A 26,584-nucleotide genomic window follows, 5' to 3' on the forward strand; every position below is an offset into this window, starting at 1 on the left:
TCAAAATCAGAACAAGACTCTTAGTGCTTATAGATTTATTTTGCTCAAAGTGAGGAAAATGCTAAAGGGAAGTCTCCCTCTCCCAAGCAGCACCCACTAATCCTCTCTAAGCCAGATAGATTAAAAATTATTCTCATCAGTAAGGGGCAAATGCCCAGCTCCGCCTTCCTGCTTCAGACCTGAGGGTTCTCAGCCTCCTTTGCCAAAGCTGAGGATGTGGATGGACCAAAAGCTGTAGGGGGAGCTATTTTGTTTTGAATGCGGAGTGTAATCAACCTTTTCAAATAAGCAAGATAGTAAAATCCTAAGAGTTTCTTCTGGAGAAGAATTGTACTTTCTGGGGCATTATGAAAATGTTACAGAAAGAAGCCCTGATCATCATATAGGAAACTTCACATAATAGGTGTCAAGGTTGAGTCCAAATTAAGAAATGAGGCACACGTTTTCCCAAATATACCAAATAGAATTTAGGCATTTTGTGGGTAAGGAAAAAGGCATAGGTTTTGAAGCCAAAAGACCTGGATGCAGGTCCTAGCCCAGCTAGCAATGAGCTTAGTATTAGTAGCCCAGGACAAGCTGCTTCCTAACCTTGTGAGAAGGAAATAGGAAAGGCTCCTCCTTCCCCGTTCTTATTTGGATTTAATTTGACAAATGCATTTAAAGCTTGACCTGTAGTAAGTGCCCAACAAATGATTTTTCTACCCTCCTTACTTCTTAAGAGTGTTAGATATCAAGTCATTCATAACCACTTAGGAACTGTACTTCTCTCTTTTTTTTTTAATTTGCTTTTTAAATGGAAGATGTGATTAGGTTCACAAAACAGGGCACATACTCATAATTAGTTCTTCTGCGAAGCTAGGCATCCTTCCTCCATTCATATCTTTGCTAGAATGGTTTGAGAATGGATTCTCGGCAGAAGAGGGTTGGATGCTGTGTGGAAATGTATTTGTGCTCAAGCACAGGTCAGAGAGAAAATGATGACAGGATGGCATTTGCTTCTGTGGAGAGGCCTGGGCAGTGACTTGAAATGATTCTTGAACAAAAGCATATTTCTTGGCATACCATGGATATACGGCTGTGTCAGCCCAGGGACTGCTGGGCTCCTTCCCAGACCTGATATTCTACTCCGGTTAAGCCTCCTTCAGAACCCAAAAGGCCAGAGGTACAGCAAGCCAATTTCTCTGCCTGCAACAAAACAAAGATTGCTTTGGAATCCATCTTATAAATCACAAATGGGGCTTACTACCTGGCCAACGAAACTCTTAGTAGTTAACCAATAAATAGAATCGAGAGAAGGGAAAAAAACACAGACCCATGAAAGACCAGCAACATATTACAAGGGCAAGTGTGCTACATGTTCTCTCTTTTTCTGTTGGGTTGGGCCCTGGGCGTCTTAATGAGGAGCTGTGTTCCCTCTGGATATGACCCCAGAAAGTCTCTCAGAAGCCTTGCTAAGAGGTTGCTTTCCTTCATTTTTTTTTTCTCCTGGCACATGTATACAAGAGAATTCCATATTTGACAGTGTCCTGGTACTTCCTTTATTTAACAAAGGCATCTTAATTTTTCTGTGATGATAACATTTAAATTACCTCAAGTCCAGTCTGAAAATAGTTGTTACACGTAAGTGGTATTATTAGAATAAAGCTGGAAGGAAACATGGAGACAATTACTCCAATTCCCTCATTTTATAGGTGACAGTTCGGGAGCCCAAGTTTAGTGCCTTCTCAAGACAATACAATGACTGAGGTCAGGGCTGGGTCAAGAACTCAGATTTGTGTTTCCACACTGATGCTCTTTGGACTCAATTTTGACATACTATCATTTGGCAGTACCCAATAACAGAACATTCAGAACATTAACAGGGATGTGAGTATAAAAGGATAGCACCAAACAGGCCCACTGTGGGAAATCATGACACAGAGAAAGAAGGCACCACAAAGGTCTTGAATCTTACCTTTTATAAAGAAAACGTAGCAAAGAGAAGTTGAGGGACTTGCCTAAGGCAACAGGGCTAATAATTGAGGGAGCCAAGATTTGACTTCATTGTATCTGGTGTATCTGGTACTAGTTATAAATTAAGCTGGATTTGGCCAAAGGTTTTACTGGAGTCATCTGTGTTTGGAGTATTCTGAGAGATTTGCTGGCCAGACTTCAGTGGTGGGTAAGGAAATTTGCACTTTGAGAGCACATGGAGAGGCTGGAAATGGGAATTCCACCTAGCCTGAAGGGAGGGAGTTTTCCAACCTCATCTCCATTCCTCTACCACCTGGAAGAGTAAGTTGGCATAATAGGAAGACCCTAAGTGACTTTGAAATGTCTGTGTGTCTTGTTGAGGGGACTGTGTTATGCTTGAGCAATCTATCATTTCCTTTTTTGCCCTTCAGCTCTTTTAGGGACCCTTACTGCCCGGAAGAGCTTTCCTGTCTCCTGTGATTTGACGAGGGGTAGACACAGATGGTGCCCATGAAAGCCTTTCTCCAAGGTTTTTGCTGTTGGGCATAGTGATTGAATTAATTACCTTTGGAGAGATGAAAGTCATATAGACTTGTGATCTGAAACTACCACCTTACGGATGCTATGATCAGATATGTGTTCATAAGCAGAACACAGCTCTGTGGAGCAAAACAAAAATGAATGAATGAACAGATTGAATGTGCTCTATCTTCTAGCTAGAAGGGGTCCTTGAACTCAGATTTTTCAGTGTCTCCATGAGGATTCTGACTATAAAGCCAACAAAATGTAAGACAGAGTGGAGACAGGGAATGAAAATGAGTCAGGATGATATCTGAATCTGGAATCTAGCTGTGCCAAAACCAACCTATATCCTGAATGTTTCTGAAAAAAGAGGTCAAGAACTTATATTTTTAATTTAGGTCAGTTCAAGTTGAGTTTTCGGTTCCATGCAGGAGACAGTTGTTACTGACACATGAACTTCACATTGCCAGTAAGCTACTCTGGCTTTCAGGATGCCCAGCCAAGTTCCAAGAAAAGAAGAAAAGAAGTGCTGGGTTGGCTGCCTTTTAATTGTAGTCGTTTTATTTATTTTTCATTCTGTTTCTTTTCTAAAGAACACATAAGAAACTCTACAACTGAATTCCACATGGTGCCTAGATCTTGATCCTTCTGAAGCAAAAAAAATTTTTTTCCATTCTCTGGATGGTTCCTGGATACTGTGGTTGTAAAAGAATAAGACACAGAGTTGGCTAGAGTAAAATTAAGAAGAAAGTCAGCAAACTGAATGGGGTAGAAATGATCAAAACAAAGAAAAACAAACAAAAAAAGGAGTGAAATATCCAAGTTTGAGGTTGATTTCATTTGCCAAATGCTCCTAGTAAATTGAGAATTTGGCTGAAAGCACAGTAAGGAACCGCTTGCTTAAGAAGGGATGCATTAATTAAAAGTAACCCTCATGGAAACAAAAAGTACTTCTTCCAAAATAGTGTCCTGATATTGAAACTCATTGGCCATAATCAGCCTGGATTGAGCTCCTTTGTTCATACCTGAACTAATCACTGTGGTCGCAGGAATGTGATGCTGGGATTGGTCAGGCTTGGGTCACATGTCTGCCTGGAGCTCTGGAGATGACAGACACCCCTCTGTTGAGATGATGGAAAGGGTGGTACCAGGAAAATCAGGATGTGAAAGATAAAGGAATGGAAGTTGGGCAGGCAACGACATAAAATATTCAGACTAGCGTTGTCTCTGAAATGGGTGTTGTGTAGAATCCAGACTTCTTCAGTGCATATTTCTAAGTGAAACACTACTGCCTAAGATAAGCATTTCTGTGAGATTTATAGTAAACATACTTGTTTTTCTGTGTTGGCATTTTCATACTTACTAGAATAGTCCTGAAATACTGAAAATGTTAGAAACCTATAGAATAATTGTGGTTCACAATATAACACTGAGAAAATAAGGGCTGAATATTATGAAATCATAGACTTCACTTTCAGTTTCTTGTTATATGGCCTTTTTATAGACTGAGGGTTTCCTTCTGAGTGTATTAATATAAATAACTTAAGAGCTACAAAAACTGTAATTTGGGTGAAGCTGTCAGCCCTGGGCTCTTTGACAATACCACATTCAGAACTTTCTCATTGATGCAGCTATAGAGAAAGAATACACTGGTTGGGGTGACTAACTGGCCCAATCAGAATGATTCTTGGAATCATTTGGCCCCCTTCCAAGAAGTTTCTTATAAAAAATTATACATTGTATCTATTCAAAGAATTGAGTTTGGTAATATTCTCATTGCACTTTTCTTATTCCTTTCTCTCAGAAAATTCTGATGCAGAAATAACTCACTAGTTTGAAAATGTTTCCTCATGCCTAGGAGATGTGTCTCATTATGAGAAGAAAATGGATGCTCACAATAAAAATAAAGCATGCAAAAAGTGGGTGCGCATTGTTGGATAAATGCGTTATTGGAAGAAAATAAGATGGTGGTCGTGTCATTCCGGCCTGAACTTTCTCTTCTTTGACTTGATACTCTACCTTCAGAAACAGGTAAGTGTGTCATCCATCATATTCTCCATTTCCTTTGTAGTGAATTTTACTGGTTTTAATTACCATATGTCATTGACTTAATGTCATATGTAGTATTTGAGTTGAAAGGGGGCATGGACAACTAAAATGACATTTTTTTTTTAAGGGATCTTTGTTCTTAAATACGGGAAGTTGTAAAATCTCCAATAGCAAATTTCATTAGTTCTTAGGCAGTACTGTAAGTGACAGCATTCTGAGTCAATGCCTTGAACATGAATCAGGAGATTAACTTTTGTAGCAAACTGTCAATCTTAACTCGCAAATTATGTTGAGTGGTGTTTTTTTTTTTTTGCTTTTGACTTTGAAGTTGAATTATTCTTTTTGCTCAGTTCTGTCAGTCAAAAAGGAGACTTTTCTTCTCAGCTGAGCTATGCATGTTTTTTTTTAAGATAATTAACATCTCTTCCCCGTCCTCCACTGTGCCATTACTTTGTTATTATTCTCATTCATCAAGTTCTAAGTATTGCTTTAAAATTCTGAGGGGCTTCACAAGTTAAACTGTATCCCATTATTGATGATATTAAATAACATTTTCTGAAAACTCCTCTTCAGGCTTCCTGTCGGATTTTCAGTAAAATATCGTTATATTTGTATCTTTATTTCTTTGACAGAGAGAGAGAGAGTGCAAGGTAATTTAGAACCATTTGCTAAAGCTCTCCACATGTGTTCTTAGGCAAAATCATGGTTTGGAAAGAAGGAATAAGGAAACTTCTTAGAAGCAGCCTGTACTATCCATTGTCAACAGGAATATGAGCCCAAGTGCTCACACATACGTGTCCAGGAATTTTTATTGCTGCCTTATTTGTATCAGCTAAAAAACAAAAATAGAAACAACCTCAATTTCCAAAGAGATAAAAAGTTAAATAAATCATGCCACAACATAATATTATAAAATATTTAAAAAGAATAAAGTGGATTTACCTGATGTGAAGTTTGTAAAACATTATTAGAAACAAAAAAGCAGTTGCATATTAGTCCATATAGTAGACTCATTTTTAAAATAAAATATGTCTTCTCATATATGTGTGAATGCATGCAAAATGTTAACTGGAGTTCCCCCTGAGCACTGAGAATTATGGGTGATGAATTGGGGGAGGAAGTTTGATGTTACCTTGATATAGCCCTGTAATTTTTTTTATAAGCATATAAAGATTTTAAAATGCATATGGACAAAAGAAAATAGATTATCAAGCACTCTCATTTTTCAAGGTAAGAGAACTGAGCATTGAGAAATTAAATGACTTTTTCAGAGACACAGCTCAGCAGAAACAAAGATGGAATTTGAATCCAAGTCTTTGGATTTCAGTTTCTGTGTGATTACTCCTGTATCAGATTGGCTCTCTCATATTAACTAATTAAAAAATGTTTTAATCACCATCACCCACATCTTTCAAATAAAAAGGAAACAAAACCCACCACCCCCACCGCCAAAAGCTTGGCATTTAAATTTTTGAAGTTCAGATCTTACTTTTCTTCCCAATATTTATACATGTACTTTCCTCTGTGAAATAGAATTAAATTGCTTCTCTTTAGTTTTTCAAATGAGTTTTATTATCATCTAATAAAAAGGATAACCCTAGTGCAGGGAAAAAATAATCTTAATTAACTGAAATGTAAATTGAGCAATCAAATTAATCTGTGGAATTAAGAGGAGGAAGGCAGGGGGAGGAAGGAAAGACTGCATTTGGGCTGCTTGATGTAATAGTCTCTCATCTTCCAACACTAGGAAAAGTCTCCATATGGGGCTCGGCTCTTCGAACGAAGATGCTCATTGTGGTGACAGCTGTGAACTGACTTCACAAAGACCATCTATCCAGGTAAGTTCTCAAATGAACTCTGTTTCATCTACTTGTCACTTGGTCTCATTCATTTCTTCCTCCCTGGCTAACTGCAAAAAGTTGCTCTGGATAGATGCTTTGGGACCTGAATTCACCGTGTCGAGTACTTTTTTTTTCCCCTTCAAGTACTTTGTTCATTATTTTCTTGTAGTCCTCTATAAAATTGCAACATTTAAATTTATTAAATTGTTGATACTCTCCTTCTACCTGGGGTATATAGACCATTTGAGTGTTGACAAAAGAACATTGTAAGGGAGACAGAAAGGAGATGATCAAAAGAATAGGGAGTTTCTTGTATGGAGATGCCTCAAAAAACTAAAAATAGACTTACTAGATGATTCAGCAATCCCACTCCTGGTCATATATCTGGAGGGAATTCTAATTCAAAGAGATATTTGTACCCCAGTGTTCATAGCAGCAATATTTATAATTGCTAAAACATGGAAACAACCTAAATGTCCATTGACAGATGATTGGATAAAGAAGTTGTGGTATATTTATACAATGAAATACTACTCAGCCATAAAAAGAATAAAATAATGCTATTTGCAGCAATATGGATGGCCCTGGAGATCATCATTCTAAGTGAAGTAAGCCAGAAAGAGAAAGAAAAATACCATATGAGATTGCTCATATGTGGAATCTTAAAAAAAAAAAAAGAGAGCGAGAGAGACACACAAGTGAACTTATTTACAAAACAGAAACAGATCACAGACATAGAAAACAAACTAACTCACGGTTACTGGGTGGGGAGGGGATGGGGAGGGATAAAATGGGAGCACATGATTTGTAGATACTAATTACTATATATAAAATAGATAAACAACAAGTTTATATTGTATAACACAGGCAACTATATTCAGCATCTTGTAGTAACCTATAGTGAAAAAGAATATGAAAATGAATATATGTATGTATATATGTGACTGAAACATTAACTGTACACCAGAAACTGACACACGTTGTAAACTGACTATACTTCAATTAAAAATTTGTGGAATTTCTGAGCTAAATTTTGACGTCTAACAATCAGTATCATCTTCCTTACCAATCATCAATCAGCACTATCCTCAATCTATAAATCTTGTTATCGTCAGAGCTACCATGTATTGGGCATTGACTGGGAGCCAGACACTAGAGTAGGCATTTTACATAACCTTATACTTCAATACAACCCATTAGGGTAGGTACGGTTATTATTCCTATTTGTATAAAAAGAGATTGAAACCAACAAGGCTTCTATGGTTTGTTCACAGTCATATCGGCTAAGGACTGCCTTGCCTGTTTTGGAGGAAGATTGTCTTTTTTCAAGATTTAGGGTAGGAAAACAGCCTGTAAGGGACCATAATAAGAGACTCACCACACACGTGGACTCCTGCAACACTTTTTTCCCCCAGTATGTTCAGCTTATTACCATATAGGGAAAATCTTGGACTTTCTGAAAACATCTGTTGATTTCCTGGTGTGAGGAGATTTACGGAAACAATTTGGAGGTCTCAAAGATGCCATTGAAACATAGACTGCTTTGTCACGGACAGGAAAGATATTTGTAAAAGGAAGGCCAAGTAATGTTGTCATTTGGCCTCATTTGTGCAATGGATGGCTGTGTTCCTGGCACTGATAGAGACACCCCAACGCAACTGGAAAGATAGAAGTGCTTATCTTGACACAAGGTTTTCTGGAAGATCACACACCAACCATCTAAAATGTTGGTTCAGGAAAAATGAGAGCAAAGAACTATCAGATTCTTCACATTGAAATTTCTAATTAGGATTTTAACAGCACGTAGGAAAATTATTCTTGCTGTGGTCTTTGGATTTGATTCTTCTTATAGGAAAGGGAGCAGCTTTTCCTATCCCTTGGTATTGGAACTTCAAAAACATGCAACAATTAGGGTGTTTTCATTTTGCCCAGTTTTGGTATCTGGGCGTTCCTTCTGGGTTCTATAGTCGACATTCTTGTCTGCAGCTTAGGGCTGATTTTAATATAAATAGTAGGTTTGTCCTATCTCAGGTGCTTATTAAAATGTCATTCAGCAATTAGCTGAATCAAAAAAGGAGCATAGTACACCTTTATTCTGCCTCAAAGCTTGTCCATATCTAAGCTGAGAATCTTACTTCCATTACATTGAAACAGCTGTTGGATTGGGTGCCTGAGCTATTAATATATTAAGAGCAAGTGGAGTTACCTGAAGGGGAACAATTTCTGCTACCCTCTCTCTGCTGACATCACAAACTAATTTTGGAAGTGATAGGATGGATTCCCTAAGGCCACTAATGGCTATGTAACATGTTATGAAACATAATAATTATACTGAAATTTTGCCATTTCATACAGCACGTTACACAAATGTTCAGATTCTGTATGACTTTGAAAGTTGAATATTAAGTGCTATCCTAAAAAATATTTAAAAAAATTTACCCCTACATAATCCCAAACTGCAATAATATATGTATTGTTATTACCAGTAGGATTTTTTTTGGTTGCCTTTCCAATGAATTTGGGGAAAATCCCTGAGATGTTGCTCTCACCCAAAAGGGTTCAGTTTTTTAGCACACATCTGAAGGAATTTAATTTTCTCAGCACTTTGCCTCATCTCTAGTATCTGCCACAACATGCTTCATTTTGGTCGCACAATAGTTGAGACATCCTTTGGGCATAGAAACAGTAATAAAAGTAGGGAATCTCCTCTCCTAACTCTCCCTAGCTAGTACCATGAGGCATAAGGATATATATTATATGGACATGAATGTTTAGTACAGTAAAAATATTATTTCCATCTCTGATTCTGAATAATAAGCAAAGGGAAATAAAGCTTATATGTACAAAGAATGTGCCATGTCACTGAAAAAAAGGTTTTAGATAACTGAAACATAAATTTTTCTTTGTTATTTTTTTTAAATTGACAACCACTCCACACGCTCACTTCCTATTAAATTATTTTCCAAGGGAACTGGCTCAAATCTTATCTTTTATTTCTTTTCAAAATTCTAGAGTAGGAATCTCAGGGGGAAAAAAAAAAGGTGTTGGACCAATTTCTGGAATTGTGGAATAAAGACCTCCAAAAATTCACTTCTCCATAAAAGAAATGAGAACACTGGCAAAACTGCCAAAAGAAATCAACTTTAATGAAGTAAAGGCTAGCAACAATTTGATGAGGGTTTAGTCAAGAAAAATGGCTGACCATTGGTAAGAACTGAAGATCTATAGCATTTTAAATTTGCTGTAATTCCATCCTTTTCTTCAGTTCTGGTAGCCTTGACAGACTATGATACACTATGATTGCTATGGATACCAGCAGCCTACCAGCCATAGGAGGGGGAAAAATGAGTTTGGAACTCACCAAAAGCTCAGTCCCCAAAGAATTTCCACTTTTTAGCCTGTCTTGAAGCTTCCTGAAAAACTTCATTTTCATAGCTTGTTCTTATTTAACTTGATTCAGAGCTTACTCTTTATGAACAGCGTTCTCCCCAGGGTATTTGTTGGAAACAATCAGTGACAGTGGCCTGAGGGACCATCACCATGTGGGACTAAAAAGAGGTTGACCAGCAAACTTGAAGGGAAAAATTGAGGAATGGGAGGCCCATAGTGGATTTTGAAAGACTCTGACATATTCCTGGGAATCTAGAAGGCCACAGAAATTGTATGTAGAAAATCCTAAGGAACTCACACACGAAAATTATTAGAGCTAAAAACATGAGTTCAGCAAGATTGTAGGACACAAGATCAGTATACAAAAATCAGTCGTATTTCCCTATTTAGCATGGATTAAATTGAAAATGAAATTAAGAAAGTAATTCCATGTATTTACAATAGGATCAAAAAGACTAAAATACTTAGGAATAAATTTAACAAAACAAGTGTGAGGCTTGTACACTGAAAACTAAAAAATGTCATTGATTAAAGTGAAATAATACCTAAATAGGTGGAAAGATACCCTATGTCCATGGGTTAGAAGAGTTAATATTGTTAAGATTGACAGCACTCCCCAAATTGATCTACAGATTTAACACAATCTCTTTCAAAATCCAAGCTGCCTTTCTTTGCAGAAATGAGCTAGATGATCCTGAAATTCATATGGAAAAGCAAGGGACCCAGAATAGAAAAAGTAAGCTGGAGAAAGAAGAACAAATTTGGAGAATTCACACTTCCTTATTCCAAATCTTACTAAAAATCTATAGTAATTGAGACAGGATGATACTGACATAAGGATAGATATACAAATCAATGGAATAAAACTGAAAGTCCATAAATAAACCCTGAAATGTATTTTAATTGATTTTTTTATTTTTATTTTTGGCAAGAGGGCTGTGACAGTTCAATAGGGAGAGCATAGGCTTTTAAACAATTGCTCCTGGGACAACTGGATACCCACATTCAGTAGAATGAACTTGTATCCCTATCTTAACATCATATACAAAAAATAACTGAAAATGGATCATATTCCTAAATGTAGGAACTTGAACTAAATCTTTGTGACATTTGATTAGACATTGTTTCTTGGAAATGACAACAAAAGCAAAACAATAGGAAGTATAGATAAATTTGACATCATCGGAATTTAAAACTTTCATGCTTCAAAAAACACCATCAATAAAGTAAAAAGACAGCCCAGATGATAGGAGAATATATTTGCAAATCATATATTGGATAAGAATCTAGTATCCAGAATATATAAGGAATTTTTACAACTCAACAATAAAAGGACAACCTAATTAAAAAATGGACAAAGGATTTCAGTAGATCTTTCTCAAAAAAATGTACAAATAGTTAGTATGCATATGAAAACATGTTCAATGTCATTAGTCAATAGGGAAATGCAAATCAAAGCCATAGTGAGCAGTGTGTTGGTATAGCTCAACTGGTAGACTGCATTCTTAGCATGCACATGCAAGAGGTCCTGGGTTCAATCCTAGTACATCCACAAAAACAAAAACAAACGAACAAAAAACAAAAGCACAATATCATTTCACATCTACTAGAATATCTGTAATCAAATAGACAAGCAATAACAAGTGTTGGCAAGGATGTGGAGAAGTTCAAAATTTATTTCTTGCTGGTAAGAATGTAAAATGGTGAAGCAACTTTGAATAGTTTGGCAGTTCCTCAAAAATTCAATGTAGGGTGTCATGGCTCAGAAGTTACAACCTTTTATATATACCCTAGGGGACTGGAAACACGTCCACATGTAAATGTTTATACAAATGTTCATAGCGTCATTCTTCATAATAGCCAAAAGTTGAAACAAGCCAAATGTCCATCAAATAATGATGGATAAACAGAATTTGATATATGTATATAATGGAATATTATTCAGCCATAAAAAAGAGTGAATAGCACTATATTATACAGCATAGATGAACCTTGAAACGTGCTAAGTGAAAAACGTCTATCACAAAAAGCCACGTATTCTGTTTCTATGAATTGTCTATAGGCAAATTTATAGAGACATAAAGTAGATTAGTGCAGGAACTGGGTGAGGAGGACGTGGAGAATGACTTTTTAATGGGTATGAGGATTCTCTTGGGGGTGATGAAAATGTTCTGGAATTAGACAGTGATGATGATCATACAACTTTGTGACTATACTAGAAACACTGAGTTGTATGTTTTAAAAGGATCAATTTTATGGGATGTAAATTAAATCTTAATAAAGCTGTTATTAAAAGGAAAAGATAAAGGCATTCCCCAGCTGTTCTCAGTTAATGCTCTCAGGTCTTCTGTGGGTGAGTGACTCAGCAGAAGTCAGTCGTTTTTAACTTACATTTTTAACAGAGCCAAAATATTTTGCAACACAGCGAACATATTAAACAAAATGTAATCATCACATCTCACTGTTAGAAACCAGATAAACAAAACAGGCTTCTTCACAGGCAACATATGGAAATGGGATTCATCCTTAAACACATCCAAGTTGCTTTGGTCATTTTACACCAAGTTGGAGTTGGCAGTGAAAAAAGAGAGAGGGAAATTAAGGCGAAATAACCTAGGCCTGATGATTATGCTCTTGAACAACGGTAAAAAGGCTTTTGTTAGATCCTTACCTGTCCGGCCCAGCTTCCTCTACTGATTATCTTCAGCAGATAATAGTTGGTTGGCTAGGTACTGATAATTATTTTAGATTGTGAGATTTCACTGTGATTAAGTTAATTAAAATCTGTCTCCTTGGCATCCAAAATGAAGCCTATACCTCTCAGAGTTTAAGTATATATTTTTTTCTTAAGTTGGAGAATGGTTAAAAAGAGATTGGTGTCTCCTTGAAAATGAAAAAAACCTAGACTTTTCTACCTACTGTCATAATAAAAGATGATAATCAACAAAAGAGTTGAGCCTTTTGGCAAGGAAGATGACTTTAAACCTGAACTGTTCCTCTGTATTTCTTGTTGGTCTGGTTTATTCCTTTCCAGATGAATAATTTTGTTTATTTAATGTGCAGATTTTATTCTAACATTCTAATGCTAACATTTTAGCCCCAGCCCCTTGGATGCACAAGAATATAAGTGGATAATATCCTACTGGGATGCTTTTAATTGCCATGAGAAATAACTAAGTGCATCCTTAAAAAGAAGGGGCATATGAGAAATTTCAACAGTTTGAGTTTTGAGGTTTTAGGTTTTAGGTGTTCATATGCATAAATATTTATATTTTGCTCTGTTTGCTAACTTAAGTCTTACACGCTCATATGATTTTGAATATAACCAAGGCCATACCCCTGAGGAAATGAAATTGTGAAATTGGATTCCAATTTACGGATCCATGGGAACAATCTAAGAATACTGTTCATTTTATGGATTGACAACTTTTTTAGGGAGAGGTTGAAACGTAGATCAAGCATAACTCTCCCTCCTGGTGTACCTCTTTAGCCATTTGACAGTTATTCTACTTTGGACATATTTATCTTAGGTTTGTCACAAGAAGTCAAAGAGGAATGCTTTGAACTGTCATCTGCAAGCTGAATTATTTGATATCATTTATATATTTTGAGGAATCTGGGGGCAGAACTTGTTTGTTTAGATCTGATTTATACTATGTAATTCCCATGTGGATATGAATATGGTAATCTTGAAGGGTAATTTAGATTTTCTGTTACTTTTTCCTAGTGACTGGTTTTTGCTAAAGAATGCATATAAATTACAAATTAGGAGGAACAATGTCTTTAGAATTTTGAACCCGTATTGTGACTGAAATAGTCTAGCCTTGTCATAAACAAGAAAGATCTGATAATGTTTCTAAATGAGGTGGAAAGGCATTGTCCCAGACCTGCTCAGCAACATGAATCCCCAAAGGACAAATACATTTGTAGGAAAATTAAAAGTTGGCTTAATTTTGGAATACTTACATCCAAAATGGGAGTGTGTTTTCAGACTTTGGTCAGAATCTACTTAATCTCTGAAAGTTTTTGAGATTAAATCCGGGAATTTTAGGATCCCAGCATGCATGACTAAGTGCATGATGGCACTCTGATGTCCCACTCATGGCAGACATCACTAGTGGAACAGGACAGACTTGGCTGTGGAACTTAAGATAAAGTATGATAGCCAGTCTCCAGAATGTCTCCCAGCAATCCTAGCCTCCCTTGCATATCCATGCCCTTGTGTCTTTCCAACCCATATTGTGTAAGGCTGACCTGTTTGAACAGTAGAATAGAGTGGACTTGACTTACTTCTGAGGCTATGTCATAAAAGATGTGACTCCTCCCTTGCTATCTTGGGACCTTTCCTCTGAGGGCCACCAGCTGCCATGTTGTAAGGACCCTCAAGCAATCCTGTGGAGAATTCCATGTTGTGAGGCCTCCTGCCAATGGCTGGCAGCAACTTGCTGGTCATCTGAGTGAGCCACCTTGGAAGTGGATCCTCCAGCCCCAGTCATGCCTTCAGTTAACTGCAACCTCATGAGAGACCGTGGGCCAGAACCACACAGCTGAGATTTTCCTAATTTCCTGACCTATAGAAACTATAAGAGATAACAGATGTTGGCTGTTGTTTCCAGCTGCTGAATTTGGAGACAATTTGTTATGCAGTAATAGGTAACTAATGCATAGTGATTGATGTGTCCACTGAGGCCACAGGCAAACTCAGGGGTGGATTGAATGGATTAGGAAACAGAATGGGACTTCAGTAACATCGGCCACGTGGCGTCATCATCTTTTTCATTACCACAATCTGAGCAGCCACTCCCAATCAGTTAGCACTGGGATTTGTGATGAAGTCCGCTTGTCTTCTCTAGTCTGGAATATACTCCCGACTCTGTTGTGTCTCCTCTACTCAGCACTACTTTCCAACTGGTGAGTTCTTCCTTAACTGTCAAGGGTCCAAGGTTACCTACTCAGTGAACCTTCCCTAATAACGGCCCCCTCTGCCTGGCTAAGCTAGCCTCCCTTTTTTTTGCTGCTCCCCCGCTTTCAATAGTCACATGAATTGTAATCATTTCTTTATGTGTTTATCTCCCTGACTCACCTGCCGGTGAACTTCTGTTCATCTTTATACTCCCAATATCTGGCATATATGAGGCCCTCAAAAAATGCACACTAAAAGAGCAAGACTTAGAAGATCTGAGGTATAGGCACAAATCTCAGTGTTCCACAGTGTTCTCCCAGACTGTATTCTTCCTACCGAGGTGCTCACAGACAGGTGATTTTACTATGGGTGAAAGAAACATTTACATACTTTTGGATTCCTCAGATTGCTCTCTATAGAAGGAATAATCCAAGTGAAAATAAAGATTCTGCCAAGCTGGGTTTGGGAAAATATAATTTTTAAGCCCTCCAGCCCTCCAGTATCTGAATTTACTTACTGTATGTATTTTTCAAACTGTTGTATTCTACTGACTTGGTAGAGAAACTTTTTACTCAGAAGAATGGACTCTTGCGAGCAAAGTCATGAAATGGCCATGTTGCTGTATTAAATGTGGCATGAAGTTTGGTTCTTATTATTTAGAGTTTGAAGGATACTATTTGTAGCGGGGGTGGGGGGCGGGGAAGGGGAAAGTGATCAGTGCTATTTCAAAGCTGGCATTGTTTCTAAAGGTCCCTGGGGAATGTTACCATCCCCAAACACTAACATATGTCATTCTCCTGTCCTGGATTGACCTGGGGCCCTTACGCATGGTACACTTGTGCAGTGATTTAGCCCATGTGGATTTCGTCATCTTTCCCTTCAGGGCAGGGCAAACAAAGAGAAGAGAAGTGAGTTTCATTTTGGCTCATTTTGTTTTGTTTTTGTCCCATCAGCATCACTTCATGGCTTTGTTTAGAGCGTCTGATAATCGGGGGATCTGGAGAATACGTTCTTGTTGGATGCCAAGAGTTAAATGGATTCAGGGCATTTTCCAGGGGGCCTTATGAAAGGTGCTAACAGATGTTGATTTCAGCTTTGTCATTCACTGTGCTTCTCAAACGCCACCTGATGTCTCTGAGTTACAGCTTTTCTTTCAGCCTCTTCTCATTACATTTTAGCTGTGTTTTGTGAATAAACCTTTGAAGAAATTTGAGAGCTATTTTGGAAACCCAAGGAGTAGAAAACTTGAAATATCTAAGCTCTGAAATATGCATTTGACCTTATTCCCAATGCCCATGGTCCAGGGAAGGCGAAGGCAGATGCTAAGTATTTTTCTGTGCTCTGAAAAGATGATATTCTTTTAAAAAGTTAACCTTTTTTCCTAATTATATAGTATACACTATATATTATATATCATTATATACACATTAATTCTATTATAATTATACACACACACACTCAACTTTTTCCACTGTGGTCTTTGTAAAAAATCTTTAAAATTTAGTATTAAAAATCTCATATTTGACAGGCATATGTAGAATAGATAAACAAGATTATACTGTATAGCACAGGGAAATATATACATGATCTTGTGATAGCTCACAGTGAAAAAAATGTGATGATGAATATATGTATGTTCACGTATAATTGAAAAATTGTGCTCTACACTGGAAATGGACAACATTGTAAAATGACTATAACTCAATAAAAAAAATTCATATCATGTTTAGAATTATAAATGCCTTTAGTTATCCTTAAGATGGATGTCATAAACTTGATAATATGCATTCATATACTCTTTTTTACTGTAAGTACCTGTAGTAGAGACAAGGAATACATGCCTGTATTAGGCTTAGGGTTTGCATTTTCAGAAGTGGTGTGGGACATAGACATCTTGTAATTCAGCTGATTTCACTTCAGTTCAGTTCTAGTTGACACAACTTGTTTTATTGGAGCCTAACTGAATCCTGATTCAGTTAGGATTGTGAGCAGTGTTTGTTTACATCAGTGGGAAAAAAAAAAGTAGTGTCATGTATACCTCTGAGGTGCCCTTTTACATAAATAGTCCCACTTGCAGCAAGTAGGAAATGACCTGGTGTAGACATGAAGTGTCAAGGCTATTTCTTGTATTTGCTGGCCAAGCACTCCTGCCCCTTTCCTAGAGAATAGCAGGCCAAGTTTCCATTTCGGAACCACCCATCTCTAATTCCAAGTCTTCCCATGCCCACTAGCCCCCAGATGGGGATGATTCTACTTTGAGGGCTCAAGACTCAGCCTGGACCAATCTAAAGATCATGCTTCCCCTGATCACAATGATTGGTTCAGGCAGATCAAAGCCTTTCTGAAGACTTTTGCTGGAATTACAGTGCAAGAGTTGTTCTTGTCTTCAGGATCTTAGATGTCAAGAAGTTTACTCAGAGTTGTCAGTGGCCATGTTGGTGAAGAGAATCTGCCTTCAATATGAAACAGTTCGGAGGAAAGCTGAGCCAGGAGACAGTGAGAGTGTCTTTTTGCGATGTAGCCATGCCAGGAACAACTGACCTTAGTCTTACCTTTTAAGTGAGCCAGTAAGGTCCCCTTTGTTGTTGTTTAAGCTTTATGAGTTGTAATCCAAACTAACATACACAGCCTGGGAGATCCTTTGCAGGGTGTTATGTGACTTCCAGACTGGATGGGGTCCTGGAAAGTTGGGAAGGGGTATCCATAAAGAGATGCCCTACTCTGGCTGCATTCCACTTCTTTGGCTTGAACAGCCTAGTTTCTGGCAATTCTTTTTAAATCCATTTTTGGGGTAGAGAAAGCCAGAGTGAAGGCAGAACATATGCCTGGGTTCTTGCCCTTGCTCTGCGCTAACCCACAACCTTGTACAAATACTTTCCTGTGCTTAAAGCTTTGACTTCTCCTGTGTAGACCCTTGTTTCTTCCACAGTGAATCTAGGTTGGTAAATTTCAAACTGTTCTGCTGAGCCCTTGGGGGAGGAATTAACCTTAGGAGGTAAAGGGCATCAAGTCTTCCCAGTTTGGGTTTCCCTTCTGCATTTCCCATCCTGTTCAACCTAATCTTTTACTTCTTTTATATATAAGATTTCATTTGAAAAAGAAAAGCCTTTTTCTTAAAAATGTTTGAAAACCACTTAGGAGGTCTCTAAGTAAGCTTCCTTCCAGCCTGTTACTCTGACACCTTCAAGATAATAATCTCTGAGAACTTCATGTTGAAGAGTCTAGAGCCTGGTCTGCGTCTCAGCTGAGCTACGTCTCTTGATTGATGCGCTGAGCCAGAGGCACTGTGTTTACCGCTTTCCTGTTTCTAAATTGTGAGTTTGCTTTCCTGGTGATGTTAATGATGTTTAAATCACTGACCTCCTCTCCAAAAAGGGCCTCTTTTAAGTACAGTTGATTGTATTTGTTTCTTTTTAAAGTGAACTGTTTAAAAACAGGTGTTTTTTTTTAAAAATTGTATAATTAGTACTTGCTTAGTTTAGAGATTTTAAAAAATCAAAAAGTTAAGGGGAAAATATCCTCCATAGTCCCACTACCCAAAGAAAAGCCGCTCATCTGCTGAAATCTCCCTGATCGCTTTCCATTGTATTTGGGATCAAATCTCCACTTCCCAGTCTGCCACCTGACCTAGACTGAGCTGAGTCCCCCACTACACCTGGTGGCTGCTAGCATTCTGTGACTTTCCTTTATCTGTCCTTTGAAAGGGCTCATTTGCTTTCACCCCAGACCTTTGTACCTGCTGTTACCCACCTTCTTTACCCTGCTAATTTCTCCTTGCATTGCGGATCTCAGCTGAGATGGCGCTACCCCTGCTTTTCCCAACAGGGGCTTTGTTAGGCATAGGCTTCTGGAATAATCTCTAGTTTGTTGAGCACTACCACAATTTAATCTTGTCGCTTGTTTACTTACCTCTGTCTCCCAGTAGCTCCATGATAACTGATAACTGATACTCATTAAATCTTTTCCATTATATACTGCCCCACTCCAACCCTGCCCCATGCTTAGCAGTAATCTGATATAAAGTTGTTACTCAATATACATTGGTGGAATGAATCTGTTATTCAGCAACTGAACTTTGATTAAGACTTTATGATTTTTTTTCAAGCACTTACTGTTACTGGTATTCTGGATTTTGGTCATTTTAATCAATGTGTAGTGGTACCTCATTATTGTTTTAATTTGCATGACATATGTAGTGCATCTTTTCATATAGTTATTTGTTCTCTTGCCATCTACAAATCTTTAGTGAGGTGTTTGTTATGGTCTTTGCCCCTTTTTTTAAACTGGGTTGTTTTCTTATTGTTGAGTTTTAAGAGGTTTTTTGTATATTTTGAATAATGGTCCTTTATCAGATGTGTCTTGCCAATATTTTCTGTCTTTCTGTGGCTTGTTTTCTTATTCTCTTGACAGTGTCTTTTGCAGAGCAGAAGTTTTTCATTTTAATGAAGTCCAACTTACCAAGTATTTCATTTATGGATTATGCCATTGGTGTTTTTTCTAAAAAGTCATACTCAAGATCATCATCATACCAAATCTCCTATGTTGACTTTAGGAGTTTTATAGTTTCGCATTTTACATTTAGGTATGTGACCCATTTTGAGTTAAGTTTTGTGCAGGTTATAAAATTGGTGTCTAGATTTGTTTCTTTGCATGCTGCTGTCCAGTTGTCCCAGCACCATTTGTTGAAAAGACTGTCTTTTTTCCGTTGTATTTTCTGATCTCAAAGATCAATTGACTATATTTATGGAAGTCCCTTTCTTGGTTCTGTATTCTGTCCTATTGATCATTTTTCTTTTGCCAGTAGCACATGTACTTCTTTATAGTAAGTCTTGAAATCACGTAGTGTCAGTTTTCCAACTTTATTCTGTGTCTTTTGTCTCTCCATATAAATTTTAGAATTGGTTTGTTGATATCCATAAAATAACTTGTTGGGATTTTGATAGAGACTGCAGTGAATCTATAGATCAATGGGAAGAACTGACATCTTGACAATACTGAGTCTTCCTGTCCATTAGCATGGAATAGGTCATCATTTATTTAGTTCTTTGTGAGTTTTTGATACATTTTTGGCTTCATTCCCCCCACCATAAAATTATCTTTTAAATAACATTTATGCCAAGAGTTGAAACTTCAGTCTTTCTCTGGGTGTTCTGTTGAACACTGATGCAGTATGTGAGAGCCATCTCTACTTGTTTCAATTGCTGTCTTCTCTGTGCCAAGACATTACCATTATTTATGTGCCCTATCCTGTGCCAAGCACTGTGCTGAGTGCTTGTCCATACATTATCTCTGATGTATTGCCTAGAGCCGTGCAGAGTAGGAAGGTTTTATTACCCCCATTCTCTAGATTAGAAATTGGAGGCCTCTAGAAATTAAAGAACTTGCCCAAGGACAACAAAAAAATTGAGTTTGTAAATTGAGGTCTGAACTGGGGTTCAGGTGTATCTGAATTTGAGGTATTGTGTTACCCCTATGATTGTTCCCTGGCCTGTGAACTCAGGTTAGTCTGTAAAGAAGTTTTTATTGGTCCATGTTGAAGTTTTCACTGGGCTCTAACAAAATAAAGAATTTGAGAAATGGTAGAAATTTTCTCCTAACTAGCTTAGCTAGAGGATGAGGTTATCAATGCAGGACGAATGCATTGTATGTAAAGATTCAACCTGTTTTAATATGGAAAATCTGTTGCTGTTGTTACTACTGCTTTGAAAGAGGTGATTTAGCCCATCTGAGAATGAGGTATCTTCCTGAAGGATGGCAGGTAAATATTTCTTCTCACTTCCGTGAATTGGAATTAAAGAAATCTATTTTAAAGACCAACCCCCTTTTTGTCCTCAGGGGAATAGCAGCCAGATTCTGGCTTGCTGAATTTCGATTCTGCTTTACATGGGGCAGTGAAGGATTCCAAATGGGCCAAAAAAAAAGAAAATAGAATTTGGGATGGTGTGAAGTTACATGATAACGTATGGGAAGAAAAGCACAGAGAAAGGAGCCTAAAGCCTGTGACTCTGGGAAGAAGGGATTTGGTGGCACTTAGGGTCCACTTGGTGAAATGGCCTTGGAGAACATATGTTAACTCACTGCTCTCTACCCTCAATTAGTAACTTCACGTCGCCTCTGCCAAGACCTCCAGTGGATTGACAATCCAATCTCTACACAAAGGTACTCTTAGCAGTGACTGCCTAGCAGGAACAACATGTGGCCCAAGCCACAAGGCCTTTCTCTGCATCCATCTGAGGACCCATGTGTGTACCTGCCCACAGGTTTCCCAGAGCTACTGTATATTCAAAGGGACCCCTTGAAATGGGACGGAAACATGCCCACTCTTGCGTGTGGAGTGAGACTGAGCATGAAGCAGTTGTCTGTCTGGTGCCCAGTTGGATGAAAGGCCTTGCCTTGGGCAGTTTGGGATTGTGAGATAGGAATCAGAATATCAACTTCATGCTTCAGACATCCTGTCAACCTGTGTAGAAAGTGGCATCATAACTAAGCCATTAGAGAGCTCCTGCTGTGTATTCTGATGAGATCATGCTTAAGCTGAACCTTCTATGACTCAAGGAAGGTCTAAGCCTTCCCCATGATTTTGTAGCATTAGTGCTTCTGTTTTGTTTTGTTTTGTTTTGTTTTCTCTGCTTCCTGAATTTACTCAACCTTCCAGATTTTTGCCTTATGCTTGGTCTTAACATGAAGTTCTGACTCTTCTTTTTCCATAAAATGTTGGTCACTCTCAGTATTTTGTGAAGCATTAGTGATTTCCCTGAAGAGCTAGATGTGCCCCAAGGAATGGTGGCATCAGTCATCCGTGGCTGACTACCCGTTACCTTCATGTACTGCACCTGACCATCCCCTCCCCTTCCCAGCATCTTTAAAAGTCTGCTCTAGTTTCCCATTTATCCACTCTTTCACCTTGTGGTTTTATATCATAGTGTCTGGCACAGTGCCCAGAGCTTCATCCACATTTATTGAAGGAATTAAGGAATTTGTACATATATACATGAGTAAATAAAAATTAAAAAACCTTTCACCTGTGAATACCAAAGTGAAATTGAGAAGCTTACAACATAGCAGAGTGAAAAGAAGTGTTATTGTCTCTAATGTGAAGAGTACGCTAAATACACCAATGAGAGGTAATGTTGGGGACTGCCTCTCATGCCCCAGAGGTGGGCAAATGTCTCATCTAACTGGCCCAGGCCAGTTCTTTTCTTTGTTATGCTGTTCACAGGAAGAGCCTGTCTTAGGCAGCCTTTGAAACAGTGACAGGCTCATTTGTCACTGCTGTGATAAAAGATTTAGTGCTTCAGTCTTTTCTGTCTGAGTTTTAAAACTTATGTAATCTTAGTATCTAGCCCAGCCTCACATTTTAAAAATGGATATATGGGGAATAAGGTCATATTACCACTTCCACAGCTGGAACCAAAACCCCTTAAGTTCACCTCTTGGTTCAGAATTCTTGCCTCTATAACGTCTCCTTTCCTCTGAATCAGGGCCTACATGCTCAAATACTTTATGAGATCTTAATGGGAAATGTAGAGGAGAGAAGTTGCTAGGTATAAGACAATAGGGACTGGTGGTGAGTATGGCAAACTGGACCATCTGTCTGCCCTATCTAAAGGAAAGCCCTACATTTTCTCTCTCACCAGTGTCAGTGCACGAGGGAGCACTGACAAACCTGCTTGTCTAAAACCTGAATATTTATGTAAAATTTTTCATTCCTCAGAACATTTTTTAAAAACTTAAAAAATATCATATAGGCTAAGCAGATCATGTATTCATAACTTGCCCACAGGTTTTTCATTGACAGTTTGTTCTCTATACCTTGCAGTGAACTTGACCGCAGAGCTAGGATACACAGTTCTCTCTAAGTGTTGTCTCAAGTTATTTGATACTGATCTATGTGTCTCTATACTGCCCTCCGAAGACAGTTTCCTGTTTAAAAGCATTTTTGTGTGAATTTAAAGTTCTCTAAGGCTCACTCTCACTTGCTTGCCTTTGGTTGTATTTTTTTAAGAGGAGTGAGAAAAGGATGCAGTTAAATTTCTGTCTCTTTAACAAGTAGCAGAGTTAGTGGGAGCAGAGGTTCTGGAAACTTTCTGCCTGGATATGTGACCTTGGGCAAGTTACTTAATCTTCTCTTGACTTTGTTTCTTTATGTGTCAAATAGAGGTAATAATAGTACCTACTTCATAGGGTTGTTCCACTGAGTTATATGTAAATTGCTTAGAATAGTGCCAAGGCACCTAGTAAGCATGCAGTAATTTTTGCTATTTTTAGGATTATCTTGTTAGTATTGCCGGTGACTTTTGCTTATCCTTGGATTTACTACCCATCAATTTTGTCATTCATGTGGATCACAGCTGAACAAAGGGTGGGTGTATGCATGACTCTTTATAACAAGTAGGCAGATGAGGGTTAAGAGTAGCAAAACATAATCTCCAGGTCTTCCCATTTGGATATACTTTCAAAGGGATCAGGAATTCATCAGGCTGTGTAGACACTGACCAAAGAGAAGGAATACAGCTGGGGGTGGAAACCCTCTAGAGGTGGCTTCTGAAGTTCTGAGACGGGGGCCCTGGCTGATTTAAAATGGAAACCTCTTTTAAGCTAGTCTATCAGCTGCTTTCTGATTTTATCACCAATATGTCATACAAAATAGCAACCTCTGTTGCTCTGATGGGTTATTGGACTATTCAGTATTCTCAACATTTCTACTAAGGAGTTTTAATATCTTTGCAGTCGTTTTCTGATACCACTGTCTTGATCACCAAATTTATTTATTATCTTGGTCATTATCTTGCAACATGCATGCAGCATCTTTTAAAAAATAGATCAGACATTTATTATTATTTTCCACTTTTATTAAGAAATAATTGACATACATCACTTGTGTAAGTTTAAGGTGTACAACATGATGGTTTGATTTTACATACATTGTGACATGATTACCACAACATGGATGGATGGTTTAGCTTACATGCATCTTCTCAAACAGATGCAATAAACAAAAAAGAGAAGCAGAAAGAAGAAAGGGAAAACAGATTCTCTTTGTGGTGAGAACTCTTAGGTTTTACTCTCTTAACAATTTTCCTATGTATCACACAAATGTTAGCTCTGGTCATTGTGTTGTACTTGACTTCCCCAGTATGTGTCTGTCTTATAACTGGAAGATTGTACCTTTTGACCGTCTTGAAGCACATATGTTCTAGCCAGTTCGACAAGCTGGAATTTCTTGCTCAGGTAGAAGAACAAGCCCATTTTATGTAGAGAAGGAGTGTCCAGAAATAAATCTTGTGATCTGTTGCTTGTGTTTCTCAGCAGTGCCAACAACAGGGGCGTGAGAGCTGCTGTGTAATACGTGGTGGCAAGACCAGTTGAAGATCTGACCTCATAAACATCTCAGAGCTGTACTCTGTCTCCCGACCTCGAGCTTGCCTTTGACTTGAGGCCACCTTGTCACGTGCAGAAACCCTCTCAGGAAAGGAGATGAGGGCATCTCTCCAGGTGGCAGACGGGTGTCCTGGGAGAGGAATGTGGACACTTGGGTTTGTTGTTGCCATGATGTTGAAATCACTGTAGCTCATCTTTGGGCTGTCAGAGAGGGGCGGGTGAATCTGTACGGAGAAGGCTCCTTTTCCTTGAGAAAGGCTCTTTCTTCAGACATTCTATCTCTGACCCTTCCTTTGTCTGGATCATAGTTTCTTTCATTAATCTTTTTATTCTTCTTTTTGGGCAGAGGGCTCTGCAGACAGTGGTGTCAGGAAGATATTTACTGGGGTCTGCTCTTCAGACCCTCCCGCCTTCTACACTGACTTTTATGAGACAGAAAGAAGATAACTCAGAGTCCATAAGAGTTGGTGTGGCTGCCTGAAGGGATGTGATCATTTCCTGAGGCAAGGGAAATCTTGACAGGGTGACTGTGGAGGCACTCATGGCTAGTCCCCTCCAATTGTCCTCAGAGCTCACTGGTTGGTGGGCTGTACCTGTGGGATAAGGCATGGCAGACCAGAAAGGGCCCCTGGGCTTGCCCAATGAACCCAGTGGGGTTCCTTCCAGCATATGTCTATGCCTTCTTTCTTCCGTACGTCATGCCTTTCTCTTGATGTAAAAGGCTCAGTGGGAACTAGTCTCCACTTTATCCACACCTCTGCTCAACGGTGCCAAAACCCTATTCCCCGTTTATGCTTGAGATTAAGTTTTTTCTTCAAGAGTTTGAGGCTTTCATCCAAGAATTCAGTTGTCCCTTTCAGAAAGTGTCTTCTCTGATGAGTAGGAAACTGAACTTTATTTCTCTGTTTTGATTTGCTTTTTCTTGAGCTGTGATTTCGCCCTCTCGATTGAAACAGGAATGATTTGCTTATTATACTCTTTCTCCTAGAAACTGTATCAAGATTGGAGACATCATGGGCTGCCTCTTGAGCTATTCATTGCATAATGTCTTCTTGATAGGCCAATTACAACGAGCAAAGCATTTTAGGTGACATCTAACCAGAGACTTGTAAACTATACTGTCACTTTGATTTCTGTTCTGTTACTTAGTATTATGTTTTCTCTGCTTTGCTACAGTCTTCCATGTGGTTTTTAATCCGTCCCAGGTGCTAAACTTTAAAAATGTATTTGTGCGGTCAACATGTTACACCAGAATAGCCTCTCTTAATCTGGAGTAAGTTTGGGGTTTGGTTTACATGTGTTTGTACCGATTCTTGTTTCTAAAATTCAAAGCCCTTTTCATTTTTATGGATATTGCTAAGGCAGCTATTTATATCCTGATATTTACATGATTAATACACACTCCATTTCATGGCTTCTAGCGTCTCCAACTGGAGATGGAAAATTCTTGGTAACTATGTATTCTATTTGAAGTCGTGATAAGAACTGATTTTTATGTTTACTGATGATAAAAGGATTTTTACCATGTCCATTTACTAATGCAGCCTTGGAATTCCTTTATAAGTTGAAAGGAAAATACCAAACCCTAACGTCTCGGCCTCTGTCTCTGCAACATCTCTACCTTACGCCTTAAATGGTGGTGACATCAACGTCTAAGAGATCTTTTCTGCAATTCTAGAAATGTTCTGTTCCGTACCATACAATACGGTAGCCACTAGCCACGTGTGGCTGATGAGCATTTGAAATGTGGCTAGCATGCCTGAGAAATTTTCATTTCATTTTATTAATTTAAATTGGAAGAGTCACATGTGTCTAATATGTGTCCCTTATTGGTCAAGGTATAGTATATTTGAACAGAAGGTGGATTATTGAGATTTCTGTTATGTATGTGAATTATTATTTTGTTCTGTCTTTCCTTGGGTTTAAATCTGCCTTGAAAAATTAATAATATTGGTGATAATGACATTTTTGAGTCCTTATTTCTGTGCTGTATGTTGTCTGTGCTTTGTGTTTTAACATGCATTATGTCATTTAATTTTTACTTCAAGCTACAAAGGAGCTAGTACTGCCATCTTTGCTTTATTGTTGTCAAAATAGAGACCAAGACAATAGAAGTAACTTGCCCAAGGTCACACAGGGTGCTGGTGTTGGAGCCTGAGGCCAAGTGAGCCCATGTGGGTGCTTTTCTCTCTCTCTGCCAGACACTGCACTGTTTATGCTTTCCTCTGGTTTGTGGGTTGTCTAAATGCGAGTGGTGCTAATTCCCTAGGGTTGCCATAAAAAAAAAAATACCGCAAATTGGGTGGTTTAGAATAACAAATATTTATTTTCTCACAGTTCTGGAGGCTAGTGCCCACAGTGCCATGCTCCCTTTGAAACCTGTAGGGGAGAACCCTCCTGGTCTCTTCCTGCATCTAGAGGTTTGCTGGTGATCTTCGGCATCCTTGTCTTGTAAGTGCGTGACTCCTGCATTTATCGTCACTAGAGTCATGTGGAGTCACGACTCGTTAATCACATAGCGTTCTCCCTTTTTGTCTCTGTGTTC

This window comes from Camelus dromedarius, chromosome 17, assembly GCF_036321535.1.
Source record: "Camelus dromedarius isolate mCamDro1 chromosome 17, mCamDro1.pat, whole genome shotgun sequence".
Classification (NCBI taxonomy): domain Eukaryota; kingdom Metazoa; phylum Chordata; class Mammalia; order Artiodactyla; family Camelidae; genus Camelus; species Camelus dromedarius.